At 39.9% G+C, this 12,929-nt stretch overlaps 1 long non-coding RNA gene across 1 annotated transcript; it reads right to left on the minus strand.

Moving 5' to 3' along the window:
- Positions 1-503: 503 nt before the first annotated feature.
- Positions 504-3,569, minus strand: LOC137065801 (uncharacterized). Its single transcript, XR_010901793.1, has 3 exons — positions 3,322-3,569; positions 2,615-2,693; positions 504-738 (listed from the first exon to the last, which is right to left on the minus strand). It is a non-coding gene; the product is annotated as an uncharacterized lncRNA (long non-coding RNA).
- Between the last annotated feature and the right edge of the window lie 9,360 nt (positions 3,570-12,929).

Consider the following 12,929-nt stretch of genomic DNA (forward strand, 5'->3'; position numbering starts at 1 on the left):
ATAAGGAGCCGTGGTGAACATGCACACTATAGACCGTAAAAAAGGATAAGCCCTGCCTCTCAAATGTGCAATCTGCTCTAAATAGTATTGAAAAATTACTAATGTCACATAGCTACTATATAGGATTAATATGCACTTTTTTTACAGTCTATGATTGGGAGTTGGTGCACAGAAAAATACTGAGAGCGCTGCAATATAGAGACATGTTTATAATAATATACATTCGAACCATACCTACTGTATTGTTAGTAGCCTATACTTTTTAATATTTTTTTGTTTTTTAATAATAGCCAAATAATAGTCATAATAAATAGCCTACATTATAAAAAATATTTTTTAAATTAAATTAGGTGGCTTACCTCCCTGTTTCCTCTCCATCTCTGCTGGTTGCATTGTTTGTAAAAAAAAAAAAACTAAAAACAAACAAACATTGTATTCTTTGTTGGACGTTTTTCCCCAAAGTCCTCCCCAAGTTCAATGATCGGCCAGGAGTCGAGTTATCAATCAAAAGTATACATTTATTAAAGTAACAGCGAGTAAAAAAGGTTTCTGAGCTCAGGATCCAGACCAGCAAAGACCAGCATCAGGAAAATCCTGATGACTTCACTATGGCTGCTCTTGAATGAATTTCACAACTTTATCATGCATATTTTATATTCTTGTTCTTCATCCCCTTCTCCTTCTGTACTGTCTCCTCCATTTGGGGTGTCCCGCGTCATCAGTCTCCTGGCAGCATTTCTATAAACATAGGTGAACACACACACACACACACACACACACACACACACACACACACACACACACACACACACACACACACACACACACACACACACACACACACACACACACACAAGAAAGTACAGCTCTGGTATTTTTCCATCTTGGAGATCACCTACCCCTTCTGTCTAACCCTTGCTTGACCTCGTACCACCTATCCTTATCCTTAGTTTAGTTTCACACTCTTTATAGCGTCCTGCAAAGATCTCAGCACATTTCCTAAACTTCTGTACATTTGCAAGTTAAATCATCAGAAGCAAATTGAAGAACAACTCAATTCATAATGAACATCACTCCATCATTAATACTTCATGGTGAAAAACACAATTAATACTGTATACTTAATACTTTATACTGTGAATCATAATATGCCACATGAATAATACTTCATATCCTAATATGCGACTACATGAAAATAATGAACATATCCTTGAAATAAATGAAAATATCCTTCAATTCCCTCTCTTGATCTCTTATCAAAGAGATCACATCATCTCCACTTCACTCTCCATATCATCACATTCCACCTCTGCTCCCAGAATTGGCATCGCATAGGCTGGAGGTCAGTCATCCTTTCTTTCAATTGCAGCCACAATCATCCTGTTACAAAGAGACCTTATGCATGGTATACAACAACATCCACATGTTACAATTATTCCCAAAAATATTCCTAGGGAATAAATTACAGAAATGATTACCCTCTTCCAATTTCCAAACATGTTAGTCATCCATTTGTCCACTGGGTTATCTATACCAGAGTGTTTGTTCATTTCACTTGACAAAGCCCTCAATCCTGATAAGGCCTTAGTCACACTACCATCAGGAGCAGAATTGTTTGGAATGAAGGTACAGCACATCTCTCCTATCATAGATTTTAGATTTTTCAGTTTTAGTGAAATTGAAACCTGTAAAATTTCCCTCTCTTGGGGTAAAGGGCCCTACTTTTGTCTCGTTACTTATTGGTGGGAATATTGATGCTAACGTGGTAAAATTTTTGGAACGTTTTGTTTAGTTAGGCCAATCATACAGCCATTACCCCCATTTATCTTCTGGATGCAGTGGGGCGGGTTCAGTGTTCAGGGTTGGTCTAGCTCTTGCACATTGAACACACCCTTTCATACCCTGCTCAGATGCAGAATTTTCAATCCAATTCAACCATAAATTTTCCTCCTTATATCCTGTAGCCATAGCCAATAAGTCATGTGGGGTCAAATTGGTATAATCAGATGGAGTTAACATTTTTTCATTGGTTAAGTTTCTCATTTCCGCGCCAATTGTAACTGGGGCATCCACACTCCTTATCCTTATCAAACCTAATGGATCTTTGCCTGAAATGTCTACCTCTATTGTTATATAGGTGTTCACTGCATCCCCTCCATCTTTTAGTCTAATTACTATCTTATTCATCTTTTTCTTGTCCCATCCATCATCATATCCTCTAAACAGGGAGAGTCTAAATAAGATATTATTAGGTTTCCAGTGTGAGCTTAGTACCTTCTTTACAAATCCTGGTTTGGTGAAACAACTTATGTCATGCCATGAATGGCACCATGGCCCAGATGGCTCTAAAGTGGTAGAGGGCCATAGGCAACCATATACATCATACCCGCTTCAGGCTATCGGAGTTTCTCCACAATCAATAACTTCACATAAGTCAAATTCCCACATGGCATCTTTCCCCTTCATCTTTTCTAACACTAGCTTTACGCCCCTGGATGGTTCACTTCCTGAGTTACCTTATTTCTTTTTTGCTTACCGTCCTCCTTTTCATAGTATTTTTCTATGATACCAAATATGGTCCCTACTAATATTATGGCCAAAGGCCAAAAGTTACCATTCCCAGCACTTTCCAATTTTCCCACAGCCTCTTTGTCATTGTTGGTTGAGGATGAGTCTTTGAAACACTCTGGTCACTGTTGACACAAAATTATAATAAACAAAACAATCAGTAATATCCTTAAGCAATATAAAACAATGAGTAAAAATACTGAATATTTTGTTATGAAGAAAAAATGTTAATTTTTAAAAAAAATGTTAACGATCACAAAATGAACCCAAAAATATCCCCTTTTCTCTTCCCTTCTACTTCAATAGGCTATACACCGTGATCTTTATCTCTGTCCCTTCAAACACTCCCCCCAATATCTTGATCACTTCTTTAAATTCCAGTTTGTCTAATCCGCAGCCTAACCATGGTACTGACACACTTTTTACTCCGTTCTCCACGCACCACTCTCTCATCTCAACTAGGCTCTCTGTGAGTGTACTGTACAAGGGCACACCAGTACACCAGAATTTAGTCACTAAGTAGAAAACAATCCTGTCTCCCTCTCTTGTTACTGCACACTGTCCAGGTTGTTTTCTCTGCTGTTTTATTTTGAACACCCCGTATCTCTCACGAATTTGTTTTGCTATCGCTGCCCCCAATGCACAGTCTACACTTATACAATGAGCAATTGGCTCTGATTCAGGTGTTTCAAAAATGTCTCCTTTTTTGAATTGTATGTTAGAGTGAGTTGGTGTGATGTTCAATTTAGTTACTGTGTCGGTCAGTTGTGGTGTCAAACCCGTGTCCTCAGAATTCCCAGGAGTTTGTACTCCACCGTTTATCTGTTTCTCTGTTTGTTCTTCTTGTTCGTCCCCCTCTTGGACCTGCGCAGCCAGGTCCAACCTGGTCTCAGTCAATGACCTGCTGGGTGGATCACACACAACACAAAAAGAAATATGATACCAAGTGTCACAACGGCCCTCCAACTGGACACACTGGGATGTCCTGGCTTTAACACGCAGTGGGGCAGACCACTTCCTCTGAAATTATCTCGGCAGATCCACTCCGAGCTGCAGGGCGGTGGGTCAGGGAATTGTCAGAAATCTGAGGGGAAAAACACTTATCAAAGAAGTTAGTTTATCACAAAAATGTTTTGGCAGCCAGTGTTAGTGTATCTTCACACGGAAGTCCTGCTGCTGGACCTGGAAATTGTAGCCCAGTCAATAACTCTTATGGGGGGAACCCTGTACATCTGTTAACAGAGGAACAAATAGTCATTAGTTCAATTGATAAGTCATTTAGCCAGTTCAGGCCTGTGGACGCAGATATTTTCTTGTATAGTATTGACCATTCACAGCCTCAACAGCATACCCTGCACATAAAGACCCTGAGGTATGTCTGTAAAAGCAGCCGTCAGTAAATAGCTCCATCACCCCTTCTCCTGTCAACTTGTCTGCCTTTAAGTCTGGTCTAATTTTTGAAACCACTTTAGTAATTGGTGAGCAGTCATGTGACTCCCCTTCACACATCAACTCCATATTCACTCCCTCATGTGTATAGCTGATGTTAGTGGCTGTCAAAATTTTCATCATACGTCTTTGTCTCAATGGTGAGAAACTGAATGATGCAGAGCTGATGAACGACACCACAGAATGACTGGTCAATATTGTCAATTGGTGACCCATGACAATATTGGAACTTTTTCGACTATCTTGGCCAATCCTGCAACAAACCTAGAACATGGTGGTTGTCTCTGTTCTACCGGATCAAGCAGCACACCTATGTATTTCAAAACCCTCCTGCTACCCTGTGCTTTCTGAACTTCTTTGAGTAATCAGCACTCTGTAGATTTGCTGCCATGGATAGCTTTTGCTTCAATTCTATGAATGATTTTCCCCTTTTGTAGTCCATTTCAATCGTGCCTTTGGATTTCTCATGCCCTCATCAATAATCATATGCCATAGCGTTTCAGTCAGGAGTGCTTACATGGGGACATAGTGCCTGCTTTGGGTGATTCAAAATTTATTTTCTGTGTGTAGCCACAATAACGGTGTCTGTCCATCTGGCAAACAGCCAGATGCCTCTCGCCTCTCTGAGGCGCGTTATCAGATCATGTTAATACGATTAATGACCACAAGGGCACCACGATGTCTGAAAGACCACTCTTTGATCTCCCTTGGGAGATAACAAGCAGGCTCCGTAGTGACTTTTATTGCCCCCAAATGGCCCTGCACGATATCTGACACCTCACAAACATCTAGACACACACACCCACATAGAGTCCCACGAGTATCAAAGGAATGTATGATTCTTCCTGCTTCGCTACTGTTCGGACGCTCTTGCTTACTGCTCCGCGCTTTGCTCTATCGCTTCTATATTTTATCTCATAATTTTAACTTCAGCAAATCAACACAGCGCTCAAACAACAAAGCTTGACTTCAACGATAAAACTAGAAACTCTGTTGACTGGATTACTACAAAAAAGTGGAACATTTCATCTGACCAGCCTCTCGCTGCCATCAGCTTACATTCCGGAAGGGAAAACACAGCTGCCTACTATCGAAAGGATAAGAAAATGCCTCCTCTAGCTAAGGAATCTTCTTGCTGCACAAACTGCCACAGACTTTTACAAAGGGTTGCAGTTCTTGAAACAAAGTTATTTGCGGAACCACCGAACCGGACGAATCACACAGCAGAGCTTCATCACGAATGCCCTCTGCACACAGCCGGTGAGTCCCATAAATTTAGTGCTACTCAACAGATAGAGAAACAAGAAACTGATCGACACACTAATCGATGGCACAAACAGGGGGCAAGACCCAAACGCACTCGAGACATCAGATTGTCACGAGCTTCATATATTGCTGCAGTAGCATGCTCTACCCCAGACACAAGGATTGCAAACTCTAGTTTCCGACCACCATCGATACATCTCGAAAACAGATTTGAAGTATTAATGAATGTGGGTGAGGAATCCCCAAACGTGATGAATATGAACGAACACAGATTGCATCAGCCCGCAGCTAACACTAATGCTAACAGGCGCTCAAGGTCGAGCAGACAGCGGCCCTCAGCTCAGAGCGCAGCCGAGCCAAGGACTCTGATAGTGGGTGACTCTACAGTCAGAAACATTCGCAGCAGAGATACAACTACATGCTGCCTTCCACAAGCAACCATTTCTGATGTAAACAGGGAAATTGAGAACATTCTGATGAAACATAAGACTGCAAATCAACTAATCATTCATGTGGGGAAGAACGATATTCAGAGAGAGCAGTCAGAACTCATGAAGTCGGACTTCAATGAACTTTTTGAAACACTTAGAAAACTGAAAGTTCAGCCGTTCATCAGTGGACCACTGCCTGCAAGAGGAACAAATAGATTCTCACGGTTGCTTGGGCTTAATACATGGCTGCAAAAAACCTGTAACATGAATGGAGTGAACTTCATTGATAACTTCAATCTCTTCTGGAGTCAGAGACAACTGTTTACATCAAATGGCCACCACCCAAACAAACTTGGTGCAAGAGTGCTAAAGGACAATATTTATTTTTCCCTTCATCATCCTTCAGCTGTGTGTTTTAACCCACTCAACCTGATACAGAGTATGGACGACCACAGGAATTCATTTCAGCTCCTGAATGGACACTCGGCTGACACATCCCACAAGGACAATGAGAACTCCACACAGCCACAACAATTGCTCATGGACACACTCCCAGCTGAGCCCTGCCCACAGAGCTCACTACAGACAGACTGTGAAGGATTAGATCTGCTCCAAGATTCAGCACCTAAAGATGACTTTCTTGAAAATGGACAGCAAAGCCAGGACAACATACTTCAACTTCCGATAACACCAGAGCAACAGCCCCTCTCACCAGACATGTCATTCCTCTCTCCAGCATCCCCGCATCTGGGCTTCTCAGAGAAAATGGAGGAGCTGATTTTTGTTGGAACTAGACTATCACACTCGATTGCTGCGAGCCCCCAGATATCAACCAAAAAGCGTCGAGCCCCACAACCACCAAAGCCTGTGGGCCCAGCTCCCCCTCCTCCAGTGAGATTTCTTCGGTCACAACGTCAGGGCCCACACCCGCCTCCATCTGTTGTAGGTGAACCAAAAACAACTGATTCCAGCTCTCAGTGATGTGTTTTGGGTCCCCGCTATGATAACAGTAACTTTATCAAATGTTTACAAAACAAGTGGGAACCCAGTGTGCCTGCCTCTTTCTCTATCTCTGTTCTGTTACGTGAAAGAAAGTCTAAGGCCTTGTCAGGCCGTTTAACAAACCAATATAATCTGCTGCCTGTTACCTGTCAAACTAAGACTAATGTGGGTGAAAAAATTAATACTGTTAAGTTAGCACTTTTAAACATCTGTTCACTTAAGAACAAATCATTCCTAGTCAGCGACTTAATAACCACAAACAACCTAGATTTTTTGCTTCTAAATGAAACGTGGTTAGAAGAAAACTGTAGTGCAACAGTCCTAAATGAAGCAGCCCCTCCTAACTTTACTTTTATGAGTGTTTGCAGATCTGTTAGGAGAGGTGGGGGTGTTGCTGCTCTTTTTAAAGATGTCTTTCAATGTAAGCAAGTATCATTTGGTGACTATTTGTCTCTAGAATATCTGGGTATTGTGTTAAAAGGTTCTCCACGCATCCTGCTTATCATTATTTATAGGCCTCCGAAATACTCTGCAGGCTTCACTGAGGACTTTACAGAACTGTTATCAATAATTTCCTCAGAGTTTGACTGTTTTGCTATTGCTGGGGATTTTAACATTCACATAGACAATATTGAATCCAGTAAAACAAAAGAGCTCATGACTGTTCTTAACACTTTTGATTTGACACAGCATGTAAATGGACCCACACACAATCGTGGACACACCCTAGATTTACTTATCAGTAAGGGTCTAAACATTTCATCGATTGTTATTAAGGATGTGGCACTGTCTGATCATTTCTGTATTTTCTTTGACATATCAATCACTCCTGCCATTGAAGCTAGATCTGTCTCTGTCAAAAAGAGATGCTTAAATGAGAACACTAATGTGCTGTTTATGAAGGCTTTATCTCTAAAACCAAGCATATCTGCAGACTCTGTTGATTTTCTCCTTGACTCCTTTAACTCAAAAGTTAAGAGTGTAATGGATGATATTGCCCCTCTGAAAGTCAGGAAAAAGAGTGGCAAACAAAAGGCACCATGGAGAAACTCAACAGCAGTTCAAATAATGAAAAGACAATGCAGAAAATCTGAACGAAAGTGGCGGAAGACAAAACTTGTAGTCCATTATAACATCTATAAAGACAGCCTTCATGCTTTCAATGTTGAACTAGGCAAAGCTAGACAGACCTTCTTCTCAAATATTATAAACAAACACATAAACAACACGCGCACTCTTTTTGCTACTGTAGACAGACTAACAAACCCCCCGAGTCACATTCCCAGAGAAATGCTCTCAGACAGCAAATGCAGTGAGTTTGCTTCCTTCTTCTCAGAAAAAATCAAAAATATCAGAAAGGCGATCAGCACATCCTCTAGTTGCTCTGGGATCAGTCAGATCAGACCAAACCCTCGGAAAATTACTATGTCTGATTTCAAAACAATTGACGGTAAAATTTTAGAAGACACAGTACAGCATCTTAAAACATCAAACTGTGCCCTAGACACACTCCCCACTTCTTTTTTCAAAAGTGTGTTTAACTGTTTGGAAGCAGATCTCCTAGAAGTGGTGAACTCCTCACTTCTCTACGGGACTTTTCCAACCGCCCTTAAAACTGCAATAGTTAAGCCTCTTCTGAAAAAGAGAAATCTAGATAACTCCATACTGAGCAACTACAGACCAATCTCAAATCTCCCCTTCATAGGCAAAATCATCGAAAAAGTTGTTTTCAATCAACTAAACAAATTCTTAAACTCAAACGGATTCTTTGACAATTTTCAATCTGGTTTCCGACCGCATCACAGCACAGAGACAGCGCTCATAAAGATTATAAATGATATTCGCTTGAATACTGATACAGGCAAAACATCAATTCTGGTTCTACTCGACCTCAGTGCTGCATTCGACACTGTTGACCACAACATACTTCTAGACAGGCTGGAAAACTGGGTCGGGCTTTCTGGGATGGTCCTCAGATGGTTCAGATCATACTTAGAAGGGAGAGGTTATTATGTGAGTATAGGAGACCATAAGTCTGAGTGGACGTCCATGACATGCGGAGTCCCACAAGGGTCAATTCTAGCACCTCTCCTGTTTAACCTGTATATGCTGCCACTGAGCCAAATAATGAAAAAGAACAATATTGCTTACCACAGCTATGCTGACGACACCCAGCTCTACTTAGCACTGTCACCTAATGACTACAGCCCCATTGACTCGCTGTGCAAATGCATTGATGAAGTTAACGACTGGATGTGCCAAAACTATCTTCAGTTAAACAAAGACAAAACCGAAATCATTACATTTGGAAACAAAGATGAAATTCTCAAGGTGAACGCGTATCTTGAGGCTAAAGGTCTGATAACAAAAAATCAAGTCAGGAATCTTGGAGTGATTTTGGAGTCAGACCTGAGTTTCAGTAGTCATGTCAAAGCAATAACTAAATCAGCATACTATCATCTGAAAAATATTGCAAGGATTAGATGTTTTGTCTCCAGGCAAGACTTAGAGAAACTGGTTCACGCTTTCATCACCAGTAGGGTGGACTATTGTAATGGCCTTCTCACTGGCCTTCCCAAAAAGACCATTAGACAGCTGCAGCTCATACAGAACGCTGCTGCCAGGATTCTGAGCAGAACCAGAAAATATGACCATATCACACCAGTCCTCAGGTCTTTACACTGGCTTCCAGTTACATCTAGGATCGATTTTAAAGTACTATTACTTGTTTATAAATCACTCAATGAGCTAGGACCTCAATACATCGCAGATATGCTGATTAAATACAAACCCAACAGATCACTCAGATCAGCAGGATCAAGTCAGTTAGAAATACCAAGAGTTCACTCAAAGCAAGGAGAGTCTGCTTTTAGCTATTATGCCAGCCGTAGTTGGAACCAGCTTCCTGAACAGATCAGATGTGCTCCAACAGTCGCCACATTCAAATCCAGACTCAAAACACATCTGTTCAGCTGTGCGTTTACTGAATGAGCACTGTGCCACTGTACGTCCGACTGATTGCACCTTATCTATGCATCATTTTTTAAATAATTTTTTATAACTGTTTTAGTTTACCTGTTCTTTTCTTTGGTTATCATCATTTTATTACTTTTAATTCTCTTTACATTGTATTCTTTTTCTTATGCATTTTTTAGCCCTATTTTAATTCCTTTCTATGTAAAGCACTTTGAATTGCCATTGTGTATGAAATGTGCTTTATAAATAAACTTGCCTTGCCTTGATTAAAAGTCACCCCAAAAACGTAATAAATGTATGCTTTTCTGCTTAAAGTGTTTTTATGTGTCTGAAATAATTAGGAGAAATTATATGAATGTAACTCAAGCTGTGTAGGCTCACAGACAGTGGAAAGCCTGTATTTGTGTATTCCCAGATCTCAGACTTATGATCCATGGCATCCTTGTAATCAGAAAAATGCGATCGTACCGAATCTTGTAAAAGAATTTACAGAACATGCATTATTACATAATTACCAGCGTTGTAAAGAAAAATGTATTAAGCATATCTTCCCCAGATAAGGACCAAAAGGAGGGACTAAGCTGAACAAAGAACTTTGTTTCGCGCCGAAAACTCTCTGATCGATTGGACCATCCAGGAAATGGGCGTCGTTCTACCTGATCTACAAATGCCAATGTGACCCTCACCCTTCCGCTTTTGCATCGCATCAAACGCCGCAGGGCCATCTGCTACCAACTTTCTAGCCCCCGAGGGCATTCTTCAGAGAGGAGAACTCAGCACACTTCAAAGAGACCCTCCGCTCCACACCGACCTCAGAAAGAACCGCCGGACACGCAGGACATTTGAACAAAGAATACACGCACACACGCGAGAAGCCAAAACCAAAGCAAGTATTCTTATTTCTACAATCCAAACTGCTGTTAAAAAGGTCGTGTTAACCCTGTTTGGGACGAGTTAACTCCGTGAGGGCTCTGTGTAACGAACTGAAGTGAATGCTGTCTCTCTCTCTCTCTCTCTCTCTCTCTATATATATATATATCTCTATCTCTCTATTTTTGGTCTATTCATTCTTTCGTTTATGTACCATATTCTTTTCGTTTACTATCTATATTTCTACTCTCTTTATGCATATTTAGTATGTACTTTTTGTGTGAATTGTAGTGTTATTTTTAGTCTGTGTTTATTAAACTTCCAAAAGACATTTTTGAATTGAATCTGTTACTATTCCACATACACAAAGTCAATGAAACTTACGATCCTAACCTTACCTAAACTGCTTATGCTACTATTTTAGTAAAGTAAACTGTATGAACATTTGAAATATTGATTTTGTCCTGATCAGTAAAGTTAATGTTTCTTATGCGCTCGTAAAGCAGTAATCCCTTATTGAGAATTGATTTGAAAGTCTATAACTAATTTGCAGGACAAACTTAGTAAGATAATTTCAAGCAATTCCGTAAAGGGTTACTTGTATTTGATTAAACATTTTTCCTTATCGGAAAATTTAAATACGTACTGAACGACTAGCAAATTATATTCATAAATTCATGAATATTGAATATTGAATCTCTTTTGAGTTAATTATTCCCCGAGACATTAAACTCATAGTCATTTTTATTACATATTATGGTGGAGAAATTACCGAGCAAGTTTCAAACGTTTGTGTATGTGTGAACGATGTTCATATTCTATTCATTGTGTATTTTTGGGGTATTAATAACACGCACGCGCGTTTTTGAATTGTGAGGTACCGCGCAAAGCGAACCCAAGCATAAACAGATGCTGTAGCTGTATTATATTAAGGATAGTATAAACGGCACGTAAATCCAATATTGAAACAGAAAACCACGAAAACCTCTGCAGCCATAGGCGCAATAAGGTTCATCCGCGCGATTTCCAAACAAATGTATTGTAGAATCAACGCGAGGTATTGACTCGAGCAATATAATACATGTTTCATCAAATAATGAGATTTTGATGTGGTCTGTAGACATGTACGTGCGTTATCCCGCTTGATCTGAACGACGAAAATTTTCTATCATTGCGGAAGATTGGAACAGGGCGAGACTCTCCTGTCCAATAATAGGCCTAATAATAATATTATATCGTTAAGATAAACGATAACTCCTGGTTTAAGTCTGGCTTAGCTTACCAAAGACCTGAGACCTAAAACATTTGAATCAAAGATGCTGAAAACCATATTGATAAATGTCTATTGGAGCCCTTGTAAATGCGTGATAGACAGACGGTAAATTCCTGTATTCACCAGTTTCGTTTCCCGTGCCCAGCACCAAAGGACCGGAGAAGTCATTTTGAGTGATTGTGAGCAAGAAAAGTGTTTGCAGAACGCCAGAGGGCGACTCAAAAATTGCAACGCTGCTTGCAGAACGCCAGAGGGCGACTCTAAAACCAGACAACGCCATCTGGTGAGCATTTCCGCCTAACTAACTCTAATCTAGGGCGGGCGCAACAGCGCCATCGTGTGGATAAATTCGGATAGTTTCACTCTCCGCTATTTGATTCTGCCTTAACAAAATAATTTTGAGCCTATAAATTGTTTATTGCTTACTGTTGCACACAGTTTCATTTATAAATTTTTTCTAGCAACAACCAAGTCTCCTTTCTCGCTAATTAAACACCCTTATTCGAATTTGAAGTTTAAAAAGAAACATAACTTCCTCTAACTCAAAATGAAATTAGGTTTAAATCACAGACAGTCCAATTGGAAGGAAGGACGCCACCTTGTGGCTGTACCCTGCTAAGTCAGCGCACCACTAACTCCCTATTCCCTTTCTGATTAATTCTTTTATTTGGATAACTCCCACTTAGAGATTAATCGTTATAGGATTATATTTTGATTTGCTTTCTTTTATTTGATTTTCCTTACCGGCTTATTTAAATTTCATTTAAACTTGCTTTGAATGGAATTTGAATTAAGTTGGGCTTCTAATTTTTATTTTTATTTATAATTTTAATTTTAATTTTAATTTTTTTGTGGCAATTAATTTTTTTTATTTATTATTTAAAAAAATTTCCCCTGCAAAAGTTCTCTTCCCCTCCCATTGGGAATAAAGCTCATTTTGGTAATTACAACCAGTATCAAAAGTGCTTTTTGTTTTATCATTACTTGACAGAAACTTTTGCCTTTTTCTAAATTGCTCTTGATATGTAATCTTCCACTTCCTTCTCGCTTACAATCATAAAGCCTTTGATCCGGTAAACAGGAGAGTTTTTAAT

The sequence above is a fragment of the Pseudorasbora parva genome, unplaced genomic scaffold (genome assembly GCF_024679245.1).
Source record: "Pseudorasbora parva isolate DD20220531a unplaced genomic scaffold, ASM2467924v1 scaffold_31, whole genome shotgun sequence".
Taxonomy (NCBI): Eukaryota; Metazoa; Chordata; class Actinopteri; order Cypriniformes; family Gobionidae; genus Pseudorasbora; species Pseudorasbora parva.